General features: G+C 44.2%; 1 pseudogene; it reads left to right on the top strand.

Moving 5' to 3' along the window:
- Positions 1-1,005: 1,005 nt before the first annotated feature.
- LOC137335932 (zinc finger protein 585A-like) lies at positions 1,006-7,764 on the top strand (annotated as a pseudogene).
- The last annotated feature ends 6,448 nt before the right edge of the window (positions 7,765-14,212 follow it).

Below are 14,212 nucleotides of genomic sequence, written 5' to 3' on the forward strand. Positions count from 1 at the left end.
CCCCACCAGCGAACAAATGTTATCTGTTTTTAATATAACGGGTCAGTTGCTGTCTTTTCTATGTTTCTACCTCTCTATCTCTGTTTTTTTTGTTTGTTGTTTTTTTTGGTGATTTGTATATTCTGAGACCTGGCAGGTAACACCTGTCTGTCTGCACACTGATTGCCTTGGCAACGGGCAGTTGAAAAAACTGTCTGAAATCACCAAGCATTGTTCTGTGAATTATAAATGCGATTTCATTTCGAGGATTTCATTTTCATATCGTTCACCTGAGGAAGGAGGAAGCCTCCGAAAGCTTGTGAATTTAAAATAAAATTGCTGGATTATAACTTGGTGTTGTAAAATTGTTTACAATTGTCAACCCCAGTCCATCACCGGCATCTCCACATCAGTGCTTCCAATGTCTTTGATTTTCGGCCAGATATTAAGACCATCAATGGCGGCGGTATCCCCCAGCATGCAGGGCGGTACAGATTGTGCCCTATCTGAATCAGTGGAGCACAGCGCGCAGGCGCAGTAGTGACTCATAATCGGGCAGTGTGTCCTGAGCATGCGCGGCCAGTCGAGGCTGCGGGAGGAGCGCGTTCGGTGCAGGTGAGAGGATCGGAGCAAGAGGATCAATAAACCCCGGGGCCCGGGTCCGGGCTCAGGCCCAGGCTCAGGCTTCACAAACCCCGAGTGCGGCCCCAGACCCGAATATAAAACAGTGAACATTATCCCCCCTCACTACCCGCCGGTTTCCGGTTTCTCCCGTTTCGCTCCGGACCAACTCTCAACAAAAGGCCGCGGCCCCGCGCATGCGCGGTGTAAACTGGGAATTCTCAGGGAGCGTCTGTAAATGAAGGAGAAATGGTGATCGGTCAGGGAGCGTCTGTAAATGAAGGAGAAATGGTGATCGTTCAGGGAGTGTCTATAAATGAAGGTGAAATGGTGATCGGTCAGGGAGCGTGTGTAAATGAAGATAAAATGGTGATCGGTCAGGGACCATCTGTAAATAATGGAGAAATGGTGATCGGTCAGCGAGCGTCTATAAATGAAGGAGAAATGGTGATTGTTCAGGGATTGTTTGTAAATGAAGGAGAAATAGTGATCGATGAGGGAGCGTCTGTAAATGAAGGAGACATGGTGATCGAACAGGGAGCGCCTGTAAATGAAGAAGTGGTGATCGGTCATGGAGCGTCTGTAAATGAAGGAGGAATTGTGATCGGTCAGGGAGCGTCTGTAAATCATGGAGAAATGGTGATCGATCAGGGGATATCTGTAAATGAAGGAGAATGATGATTGGGCAGGGAAGGTTTGTAAATGAAGGAGAAATAGTGATCTCTATACCTTTAGTCATCAAGGGAGATCCAGCTTTGGAGGCCGTTCCTTTCCTCCTCGTGGGAATCTGTCTGCTCTGTACCCAAACCAACTCCTCCCTGAAGGCCTCCCATTCAATTACTGATCTGCCTGCCAATTTTTGATTCCAATCCACCTGGACAAGATCCCCTTTTAGCTCACCGGAATAAGCCCTCCTCCAGTTAAGAATTTTCACATTTGATTGTCCCTTGTCCTTTTCCATTACTATTCTAAACCTAATGCTGCCCCACTGAAACATGCTCCACCTGCCCCACTTCATTCTACACACCGAGCCCACTGCTGTACTCACATTCACTCACTCATGTTCAGTTTCTCACACTCTACCTCAACCACTCTCTCACATTCACCCTCTCCCGCTCTCTCCCATTCAATCCCTCATGCTCTCTCACCGTTTTGCTCATGGTTTTGGGATATTGAAAGATAATGCGATGGGTTTGGATTTCAGCACAGGGAGGAGGGAGAGTGTGTGGGGCGGGGATTTACAGCTTTGAGGAATGAGAGAGGAAATAATGTTCCATAGAAACTAGAATTGTCTGTTCCGAATTTCTATCCTGTATTTACAGTGATAACTTTTGTAAACTCCTTTTGCAGGGTATTAGAAGGGGAGGATTTGCAGACAGGAAACTCAAACCAAAGATCACGTCAAGATCTGACAGAGTCACACGATTCATCAGGACCTGAATATCATCGGCCTTTGAATGTGGAAGGAGAAATGATTGTCTGTTCTGTCTGTGAGAGAAGATTTCAAACATCAGTGTGAGTGGAAAAGCACCGAGACACACACACCCGAGTGAGAGTGTTACAGTGCACTGACTGTGGAAAGAGCTTTAATCAGATACACAGTCTGCAAAAACATCAGACCATTCACAGTGGGGAGAAACGGTACACGTGTTGTGTGTGTGGACGAGGCTTCAACTCATCCTCCAACCTGGAGAGACACAAGGACACCCGGACCACGGAGAAACCATGGATATGTCAGGACTGTGGGAAGGGATTCAATTACCCTTCAGAGCTGGAAACTCATCGACGCAGTCACACTGGGGAGAGGCCATTCACCTGCTCCGTGTGTAAGAAAAGATTCACTCAGTCATCCAACCTGCTGAGACACCAGCGAATTCACACTGATGAGAGACCTTTTAAATGTTCTGAATGTGAGAGGAGCTTTAAAAGCAAAATTAATCTGCTGAGACATCAAAGCGCTCACACTGGGGACCGGCCGTTCTCCTGTTCCTTGTGTAAGAAGAGATTTACTCAGTCATCCCACCTGATTGCACACCAGCGAGTTCACACTGGGGAGAGGCCGTTCTCCTGCTCTCTGCGTGGGAAGAGATTCACTCAGTCCCCCACCCTGCTGATACACCAGCGAGTTCACACTGGCAAGAGTAAGTTCTCCTGCTCTGTGTGTGGGAAGAGATTCACTCAGTCATCCACCCTGCTGAGACACCAACGAGTTCACTCCAATGAGAGACCTTTTCAATGTTCTGACTGTGAGAAGAGGTTTAAAAGCAAAATTAATCTGCTGAGGCATCAAAGCGCTCACACTGGGGAGAGGCCGTTCATCTGCTCTGTGTGTAAGAAGAGATTTACTCGGTCATCCCACCTGCTGATACACCAGCAAGTTCACACTGAGGAGAGACCGTTCTGCTGCTCAGTGTGTAAGAAGAGATTCACACAGTCATCCAACCTGCTGACACACCAGCGAGTTCACTCTGATAAGAGACCTTTTAAATGTTCTCTCTGTGAGAAGAGGTTTAAAAGTAAAATTAATTTGCTGACACACCAATGCACTCACACTGGGGAAAGGCCATTTCCCTGCTCTGTGTGTAGGAAGAGATTTACTCGGCCATCCCATCTGCTGAGACACCAGCAAGTTCACACTGATAAGAGACCTTTTAAATGTTCTGACTGTGGGAAGAGGTTTAAAAGCAAAAGGAATCTGCTGACACACCAACGTACTCACACTGGGGAGAGGCCGTTCACCTGCTCCGTGTGAGGGAAGGGATTCACTATTTCATCCGAACTGCTGATGCACCAACTTGTTCACTCTGGGGAGAGACGTTTTACATGTTCTGACTGTGAGAAGAGCTATAACAGCAAATATGAACTGTGGAGACATCAACGCACTCACACTGGAGAGAGGCCGTTCACCTGCTCCGTGTGTAAGAAGAGATTCACTCGGTCTTCCCACCTTCTGACACACCAACGAGTTCACTGTGATGAGAGACCTCTTAAATGTTCTGACTGTGGGAAGAGATATAAAAGCAACAGGAATCAGCTGACACACCAATGTACTCACCCTGGGGAGAGACTATTTAAATGTTCTGACTGTGAGAAGGGCTTTAAAAGCACAAATGATCTCCTGAAACACCAACATACTCACACTGGGGAGAGACTGTTCACCTGCTCCGTGTTTGGGAAGGGGTTCGCTCAGTCATCACACGTGCTGAGACACCACTGAGTTCACATTTTTTAAAATTCGTTCATGGGATGTGTGTGTAGCTGGCGAGGCCGGCATTTATTGCCCATCCCTAATTGCCCCAGAGAAGATGGTAGTGAGACGCCTTCTTGAATCGCTGCAGCCTGTGTGGTGAAGGTTCTCCCACAGTGCTGTTAGGAAGGGAGTTCCAGGATTTTGACCCAGCGACGATGATGGAACGGCGATATATTTCCAAGTGGGGATGGTGTGTGACTTGGAGGGGAACGTGCAGATGTTGTTGTTCCCATGTAGCTGTTGCTCTTGTCCTTCTAGGTGGTAGAGGTCGCGGGTTTGGGAGGTGCTGTCGACGATGCCTTGGCGAGTTGCTGCAGTGCATCCTGTGGATGGTACACACTGCAGCCACAGTGCGACTGCAGTGAAGGGAGAGAATGTTTAGGGTGGTGGATGGGTGCCAATCAAGCGGGCTGCTTTCTCTTGGATGGTGTCGAGCTTCATGAATGTTGTTGGAGATGCACTTATCCAGGCAAGTGGAGAGTATTCCATCACACTCCTGACTTGTGCCTTGTAGGTGGTGGAAAGGCTTTGGGGAGTCAGGAGGTGAGTCACCTGCCGCAGAAGACCCAGCCTCTGACCTGCTCTTGCAGCCACAGTATATATATGGCTGGTCCAGTTAAGTTTCTGGTCAATGGTGACCCCCAGGATGTTGATGGTGAGGGTTTCGGCGATGGTAATGCAGTTGAATGTCAAGGGGAGGTGGTTAGCTTCTCTGTTGTTGGAGATGGTCATTGCCTGGCACTTGTCTGGCGCGAATATTACTTGCCACTTATGAGCCCAAGCCTGGATGTTGTCCAGGTCTTGCTGCCTGCGGGCTTGGACTGCTTCATTATTTGAGGGGTTGCGAATGGAACTGAACATTGTGCAATCTTCAGCGAACATCCCCATTTCTGACCTTATGATGGAGGGAAGGTCATTGATGAAGCAGCTGAAGATGGTTGGGCCCAGGACACTGTCCTGAGGAACTCCTGCAGCAATGTCCTGGGGCTGAGATGATTGGCCTCCAACATACACCACCATCTTCCTTTGTGCTGGATATGACTCCAGCCACTGGAGAGTTTTCCCCATATGACTGCAGGGTTGGATTCTGCTGTTAATCACATCCAGGACTGAACCATGTTCATTCTGACAGTTGGGGTTTTGTTTCTGCTGATGTTAATAACCCCTATAACCGGGCTTGAGTTTAATATTCTGGACATGATAAATGAATCAACTTTGTTTTGAACACCTTGTTGTAGATTTTGGTTTTTCCCACCTGAGTGTTTAGCATCACCTGACTGGAGTTCAGAAAGGACATTTTCGGGGGAGGATCGTCCGGTAGAGCAGAACTTCAGCCTGGACACAGTCCTTCAGAGCCACACTGAGAGGGACAAACGGTACTTTGTTCTTTCTCGTCTCTCTTCAGTGACAGCAAAGTCGCCGTGCGGGTTAATCTTGAGGCTTGTAAGAAAAGTGTCCCAGCCGCTCTCTTCCATGGTTCAGAGTTACTAGGCACGGAACAGAAGGGTCCTGTACAATGGTGTTTCGAGTAAGGAAGAACAACGTGTAAGGATTAACCCATTAATGTGGGAATTTACAGACCTTGGGGAAATCACAGGCACTAAGGGAGTAATGTGCTGGAATAGCATAATGTCTAAAAGACATGTAGATAACTGGGACTGAAGGTTAATTAAATCAAGGTGTCACACAGGCTTAGGCCTCTCTATCTCGAGCCTCCACAAGCTCGTGAATAGAAGTCTGTTTATAGAAACGGTTCTGTGAAGGCTGGCAATGTAAACTCTAAGATAAGGTTCTGTTCCATCTGTAACAACAAGGCACGGATGGTACCAGGAGTTATGCTTGGAATGTAACTTCTGAAGGTTGAGAGACATGAATAATGGTCAGGCTGAGAGATGTGGATGTGATAGTGAACTGCTCATAAACTGAAAAAGGGAATAAGAAGAGACCTCAAAAGCTGAGGAAGGCACGCAAGATTCTGGCAAGGAAGAAGAGAACTCTTCAGTGAACAGAACACAGCGAGAGAGAGAGAGAGAGACCGCACCACAGTCACATGGAGGGATACTTCCGAGGTTTCAAGGAACAGACTGTGACGATTCACCTTTATTAAGTATCACCTTTTTGTACCAATTGTGATGTGCTTAATAAATCTGTTTTGCCTTTAACCAAATTACCAGTACCGTGGTTATCTTGTTGTTGTCACGAACCAGTTCTTAGATGGATTAGATTATAATCCTGAAAGTAGTGGTTTAAGTCCTGCAACTGGCGACCACGAAGGGACTATTTCTGACAACAGCCAAAACAGCTGGTATCACTGGATATAAGGTAATGGACGCGAGGGTTATCACTTGATCACCAGTCAATCCTCGTGGAGGGTTAGTAATAACTAATGGATAGTGGTGCTCTGAAGTACAACAAGATAACAAACGGGAATCTTTGGGAGGATTATAATACCCGGATAGAGAAGAAATGTAGCGGGACCGATGGACAGGTCTTATTGTTAGAATGCCTGGGTAAAGGCCCGGAAGTTACATTGAAGGACGCCGTGGCGTTGATTGAACAGAAAATTACCGATAAAAAATGGAGGCGGGATCGGGCGATCCGCTTGATCACTTCTGCACCCTCGTATTGCACGGGACAAGATCGGCACATTATCCTGGTACAGAATGAACAGTTAAAACGGCAGCAGAAAGAACTTGCTGAGAAAGATAGTCAGATTGATGAACAGTTAAAACGGCAGCAGAAAGAACTTGCTGAGAAAGATAGTCAGGTTGATGGTCTAAAATACCAAGTTGCATCGGCAGCTGCAATCATGTAACATCAAAGTGTTAAGGCTGTAAATGCTGGATCAGCATTACATAATTTAGAAGAAATACGATGTCAGCCAGAAACTGTAATGAAAGACAATACTCGTCTCACTAAAAACTTCGAGGATGCAAGAGGTGCTTTGAGAGAAGCTCTCAAGCGCCCCCAGAGAGAGGTGGATCATCGTCAATGCCATACCAGAGTTAGCCAGTTAGAAAAACAACTGAGCGTGTAACATGCAGTGGTAGCGGCAATGACCCCGGGGGACCCTGACGTGGATTATGGTCAAGAAAGAAATGAGTATAGTGAGAACTTATATCCCCCTCTGCCACCCCTCCCTGCACGAGATCCTCCGTCCCATGTGAACCGTGAGGAGAAACCGGTTTCCGTCGCCCAAATTAAGGGAAAAGCCCCTGGCGAAGACAAGGCCCACTTGATTCCCCAAGTGCAGAAAACCCGGTGAGTGTTATTATCAGAACTCGGGTAGTTCCCAATGTACCAGGTGCAGCACCAGCAGCGGGAGGAGCAAATTCTCCACCTGGGGTCCCCTGGGCAGGTGCATCCCAACGGTCTCAGCCCTTAGATTATTCCGAACTACAAGCATGTGACCAACAATTGGGACCAATTAGTCCACAAACGTGCCCCCCAGAATTACGACAGTGTCCACAGACGTTTCAGAATTACCACCCCAATTTTGAAGACAGTGATATGAAGAATGTTATTTTATCTGCTCTCACTTCAGACTTGCGAGTTGGCTTTCCTTTTATTGTCTTTAACCAAGCTGCTGCCCGAAACAAGAAAGCTTTTCAACATGGGAGTAAAGGGACTTTCCAACATGAGATTTTAAATCAGTTTAGAATTAAGTAGGAAAAATTATAGATTGAAAATGGAATGCAGAGATGAAGGATAAATGATTTAAAAAGGGGGGGGGGGGGGGACAATAACTACAGAATGTGTTCTTTTGTTTTCAGTGTACTGTCTCTTTAAAAAGCCTGTCCTTATTGTGAGTGTTTTCTGTTGATGTTGTGGGCCACGCACCCTTCTTACTGCATCTTACGTGTTTTCCTCTTTTGTGCAATGTATCTGTTTTGTCTTGTGTTTATTTCTGATATTGCTGAATTAAAATTGAAGTTATTAACGTTAAGAGACCTATTAAATTCTGGTTCTTATGAAATGTGAGTGTGTCAAATTCCAGACATGGGATCTTCACAGAAAAATTGGCATTTTGAATTTCTTATATGTCGAGTGATTTGAAGTTTAAGTTGTGTTGAGTATTGGTGAGCGTGAATTAATGTACGGAATTAATGTGTGTAACTGTAAATCGAAGAACGACATCTTGTTATCTAGCACAGGGCATCAATTTTGATAATTTTGGGATTAATCTTGGTTGTACTAAAATGTGATAGCTGTTAGATCTGACAGCACACCCCTTTTTATCTTGTGATTGGCTGTGGTTTTTTTTAAAAAGTGATCCAAAAACGGAACAGATAAAAAAGGATATCTGATATCACCTTGATAGGAAAAGCAGGAAACCTAGAACAGCTCGGAGAGTTGGTTACAATCATACCCACGAAAGTATGTCAAAAAACAATGAATTGGAAAGCTAGAGTTGTATTATGGCGATGATAGCAAATTATAAAACTTAAGAAACAATTAGAAAATGAGGGGACCTCAACAAAAAGTTGATCACAACAAACTGGAAATACTGGACTAACTAAAAACTAAAATGTACGAACGGAGATGCTATTTCCCGGTACGATTGTTTTTTTTTTAAGAATTTACTTGAAAGCTGCGTTGACGTACGCTGAGAACACTGCGTGCATCTGATATCTGGCTCCGTCGTTTTGTTTCTGCAAAAAATAAAGTTAACCCCTTCCAAGGACACCGACATCTGTTTTCAATTCACCAAGCAACAACCTTTGCATTTCATAGAATCATAGAATCATAGAAGTTACAACATGGAAACAGGCCCTTCGGCCCAACATGTCCATGTCGCCCAGTTTATACCACTAAGCTAGTCCCAATTGCCTGCACTTAGCCCATATCCCTCTATACCCATCTTACCCATGTAACTGTCCAAATGCTTTTTAAAAGACAAAATTGTACCCGCCTCTACTACTGCCTCTGGCAGCTCGTTCCAGACACTCACCACCCTTTGAGTGAAAAAATTGCCCCTCTGGACCCTTTTGTATCTCTCCCCTCTCACCTTAAATCTATGCCCCTCGTTATAGACTCCCCTACCTTTGGGAAAAGATTTTGACTATCGACCTTATCTATGCCCCTCATTATTTTATAGACTTCTATAAGATCACCCTTTAACCTCCTACTCTCCAGGGAAAAAAGTCCCAGTCTGTCTAACCTCTCCCTGTAAGTCAAACCATCAAGTCCCGGTAGCATCCTAGTAAATCTTTTCTGCACTCTTTCTAGTTTAATAATATCCTTTCTATAATAGGGTGACCAGAACTGTACACAGTACTCCAAGTGTGGCCTCACCAATGCCCTGTACAACTTCAACAAGACATCCCAACTCCTGCATTCAATGTTCTGACCAATGAAACCAAGCATGCCGAATGCCTTCTTCACCACCCTATCCACCTGTGACTCCACTTTCAAGGAGCTATGAATCTGTACTCCTAGATCTCTTTGTTCTATAACTCTCCCCAACGCCCTACCATTAACGGAGTAGGTCCTGGCCCGATTCGATCTACCAAAATGCATCACCTCACATTTATCTAAATTAAACTCCATCTGCCATTCATCGGCCCACTGGCCCAATTGATCAAGATCCCGTTGCAATCCCAGATAACCTTCTTCACTGTCCACAATGCCACCAATCTTGGTGTCATCTGCAAACTTACTAACCATGCCTCCTAAATTCTCATCCAAATCATTAATATAAATAACAAATAACAGCGGACCCAGCAATTATATAAAATAATTGACAAAATGAGATTTAATTGTAAAAGAAAAGATAAAGTGCAGCTTTAAAGAATTACAAGTTACAGTTGCAGGATGGTCTCTGGTTATAAATTAATCTGAACTTCTTCGAAGCATTTTGTGCGATTGTGATTGATTCTTCCCCCACACCTTAAGGTTTTGACAAGCAAGAAGTAACTAACCCGTACTTCTGTATTGCTGAAGTTAAGTATTTGGACTGCACTAGTTTTTTTAAGCTGTTGATCTGACACCTTTGGAGTCACAGCATTCTGAAAGTGGAAAGAGCAGGTAATGTAAACAGTGTTATTGTCTCTTGATAAAAACAATGATTTTTGTGAATTTTGAAGGGAGACACCCCCTTTCTTCAGGAGTGTAAGGTGAGGACCCCTAAACCCTCCTCCCCTGAGGGAATAAATGAAATCAAAAACACAAAACATTTTTCTTAATGTGGTTACATCTTGAAAACACAGAGAGAAGGATTTGGAGTTGGAAATTCCAGTTGGCAGTCCTACGTACATCTGTGTGTGGGAGAGACAGGCTTTATTTCAGACAGGCTGCCAGCTCCAGAGAGAGAGCAAGGGAGGGGGGCTGGGCAGTCATTCTCTCCTGTTTTGTTTTCTGGATTTGTTTCGGGTAAAGGGATTATTCCTTTGGACAAAAGAAATAATAAATGATGATCTGACATTGTGGCTCTCAGGAAGCACCACAATGGATTTTCTGTGTTTCGTTTAAAACAGGTGACCCTGATTTTCGGGACCACATGAGTGTTGATGGTGCAGGATTACCAAGAGGCGTTCTTTTACATGAAATGGCTTTACAAAGTAACGGTGCAATCTTTTCTGGAGGAATTTGGGGCAGGAAGCGATCCAGTGGTGTTAAAAATTTAAGACCTTAGCTGCAGATATCGGCAGATATCAAATGTCACAGCATGGTGATTTTGTTTCAATCATTCAAAATTAAATAGAGAAGGAAAAGCAATCATCAGCCTTGATCCAATCTGCTTTTCTTCTTTTGAAAAACATTTGATTTGTTTTGTTTTAAGGCTACGGGTTAAGGTGAAAATTGACCCAAAATTTGAACCATTCAGGTTCAAAATGGAGATGCAAGAATATGGTTTAAATCTAAATCTTATCAATGGAGATACAGATTTATGTAAAATCAGAAAATTCATCAAATTTCGTCCAATCAAGCATGAATGCCACGAGGTAGGGAGCCAGAAGTTGTTGGTACTAGGAGTAGGAATTCTCATGTAGTATGAACCGAACGATACCCAATACCCTGTTCAGAGTGTGTAACATAAGGGTGAACTGTAATGACATATCACAAGTGTTGTCAGCAGCTGAACGTGTTTACATCGCGCAAGACGCCTCAAGGCCACCAGCTGTTTGAGCTGGCCGTCCGCCACAAGTCCACTTGTTTCCGCCCCAGTATAACTATCGGGGACTTCCCAGACTCGGAGGACTGCACCGAGGACTGGGAGTGCATCCGGTGCCTGGGAAAACTACAGGCTCAATTACCAGCCGTCGACTTCAGGGGTCCCCGACGGGCAGACGGACGTGAGCTTGTGATTGATTGTTTGTCTGTTACAGTACTTGTATGTTATAAGTGTTAAAATATAGTAGCACCTTTTACTTTCCCCTGTGTACTATATTGTCTCAGATCCAGAACCTGTGTTTAAAACAAAACACTACAGAGTGCAAAATATAGGAGTTGTGAAAGGAGCTACTGTTAGCCGATTTTGGACACCACCCCAATGGTTGGTCCAATTAAGAGAGTTAACTTGGATAGAACCGAACCTACAGGGTTGCTATTCCAGTGAAGATGCCCTCATTTGCCCCGATGATTTATATGACCACTCAGTAGACACGTGTGGTTTTGATAGGAATCAGAAAGGCTTAAATTGCACCATGGAAGTGACAGGATCATCAGATATAAGAACCCAAGACCGAATAGAGAGGAACAAAAAATGGGAACTTACAATATATTCGGATGCAGTATGAGGGATCGGCATAAATACCTCACCCTCAAGATAGGGAATTGTAAGGATTAACCCAATAACAGGTCTAATTTAGTATAATTATAATTAATAGTAGAAGTTGAATGACATTTAATATGAATCTATGTATCTATAAATGTAAACTGTACTGTGTATTAATATAGTATGAACCATGTAACGTGTATTCAATGAGAAAGTACTGCTGGGCCGAGATGGAAGCATTATAGTTATTATAGTCAAGTTTGCAGTTAAAACTAAAAGGATGCTGACAACAGTAAAGTGGGAATGAACAGACGTTGGGGAAATCACAGGCACTGAGGGAGGAATTTGCTGTAATAGCATAATGTCAAAAAGACATTTAGATAACTGGGACTGAAGGTTAATTAAATCAAGGAGTCACGCAGGCTTAAGCCTCTCTATCTCGAGGATTTTTGTACGAATTGTGATATGCTGAATAAATCTGTTTTGCTTTTAACCATAATACCAGTACCGTGGTGATCTTGTTGTTGTCACGAACTAATCCTTAGATTTGATTAAATTATAATCCTGAAAGTAGCGGTTTAAATCCTACACTGTTCTGTATGGTCTGTGAGTGTTTGATGGGACAGTGTCGTGGGAGCTCTACTCTTTACTTAACTGGTGCTGTACCTGCTCTGGGAGGGTTTGATAGTACAGTGTGGAGGGAACTTTACTCTGTATCTAACCTGTGCTGTCGTGCCTTGGGACTGTTTGATGGGACAAGAAGAGGGAGCTTTTGTCTGTATCTATCCAGTGATGTACCTACCATGGAAGTGTTTGATGGGACAGTTTAGAGGGAGCATTACTCTGTGTCTAACCCGTGCTGTGGTTGCCCTGGGAGTGTTGGATAGGGTAGTGCTGATGGAGCTTTACTCTGAATCTAACCTGTGCTGTACCTGCCCTGGGAGTGTTTGATGGGACAGTGCTGAGGGAGATTTTGTCTCGATCTAAGCGATGCTGTACCTGCCCTGGGAGTGTTTGATGGTACAGTGCAGAGGGTCTTTACTCTGTATCTAACCCGTGCTGTACCTGACTGGAGAGTGTTGACACTGGGTGCTCACCTCGATGAGAACAACATTTAACCCGAAGATGATAAGATAAACCCATCTGCCCCCGCCCTGTACACAGACCTTCAGAGACATTGAGTGTCCCTAACACATTTAGACAATGCCCAGAATCAAAATTTGAACACCGCCCTCAGATCCCACTTACCGTTCTTTGTTCTGATGAAAAGAGTCCCAGTTTCCCTTGTCTCTCCTCATAACTAAAGTCTCTCGTCACTGATATTTCACATTTCAGTGGATCTCTTCTGCACCCTCTCCATGGCCTTGATATCTTTCCGAGTGTAAGATCCCCAAAACTTGACACAATATTCTAACCGCAGCCTAACCAATAACTTGTACAGGTTTACATGGCCTCTGTCCTTTTGTGCTCTGTACCTCTATTTGTAAAACCGAGGATCACATGTATTTTTCCTACCACTTTATCAACTTGAGCTCCCACTTTTAAAGGTTTGTGTATCTCAACACTTTGCAGGTTCATAGATATTAACATAACATGGCTAAAATACATTGACATCAAATGTCTGATATAATGTGTATTATGGGGAGGAGAGGTTTAGTCTGAATTAGAAACTCAAACAGGCACTTGACTGCGGGCAGGTCGCCATGGCAACACTGATCAGACATTCCATTCCACAGAATCGGCAAGTTGGAATCTCTAATCAGATAAGGAGAAAGAAAAGACTTTGTCTGTTATCAACCATAATATAAACTTAAACCAGAGTGAGTAATATAGTAGATTAGATTGTAATGTGTGATGTTTAGACCAATGAGTAGGAAATTATATCCCTTGATGTCAAGGGGCATACAGGGTAAGATGAGGCAGAAAAGAAAAGCTTATGTCAGACACCGAGAGCTCAATACTACAGAAAGCCTAGAGGAGTATAAAAAATGCAGGGGTGAAATTAAAAAGGAATTAGGAAAGGAAAGGGAGAGCATCAAACAATATTGGCAAGTAAAATCAAGGAAAACCCAAAGATCTTTTATAAATACATTAAGAGCAAGAGGATAACTAGGGAAACAGTGGGGCTTATTAGAGACTAAAAAGGTAACCTACGTGAGGAGGAGGAAGATGTTGGTATGGTTCTTAATGAATGCTTTGCGTCTATCTTCACAAAAGAGAAGGACGATGCAGACGTTGTAGTTAAGGAGGAGGAGTGTGAAATATTGGATGGGATAACCTTAGTGAGAGAGGAAGTTTAAAAGTGTTTTCCATCTTTGAAGGGAGATCAATCACCAGGACCGGATGAAATGTATCCCAGGCTGTTAAAAAAGCAAGGGAGGAAATAACGGAGGCTCTGACCATCATTTTCCAATCCTCACTTCATACAGGTATGGTGCCGATGATTGGAGGACTGGGAACGTTGTACCATTGTTTAAAAAGGGAGCGAGGGATCGACTGAGTAATTACAGGCCAGTCAGCCTAACCTCGGTGGTGGGCAAATTATTGGAGTCAATTCCAAGCGACAGTATAAACCGTCACTTGGAAATCCACAGGCTAATCAAGGCCAGTCAGCATGGATTTGTTAAGGGGAGGTCGTGTCTGAC

Source organism: Heptranchias perlo, chromosome 20 (assembly GCF_035084215.1).
Source record: "Heptranchias perlo isolate sHepPer1 chromosome 20, sHepPer1.hap1, whole genome shotgun sequence".
Lineage (NCBI taxonomy): Eukaryota > Metazoa > Chordata > Chondrichthyes > Hexanchiformes > Hexanchidae > Heptranchias > Heptranchias perlo.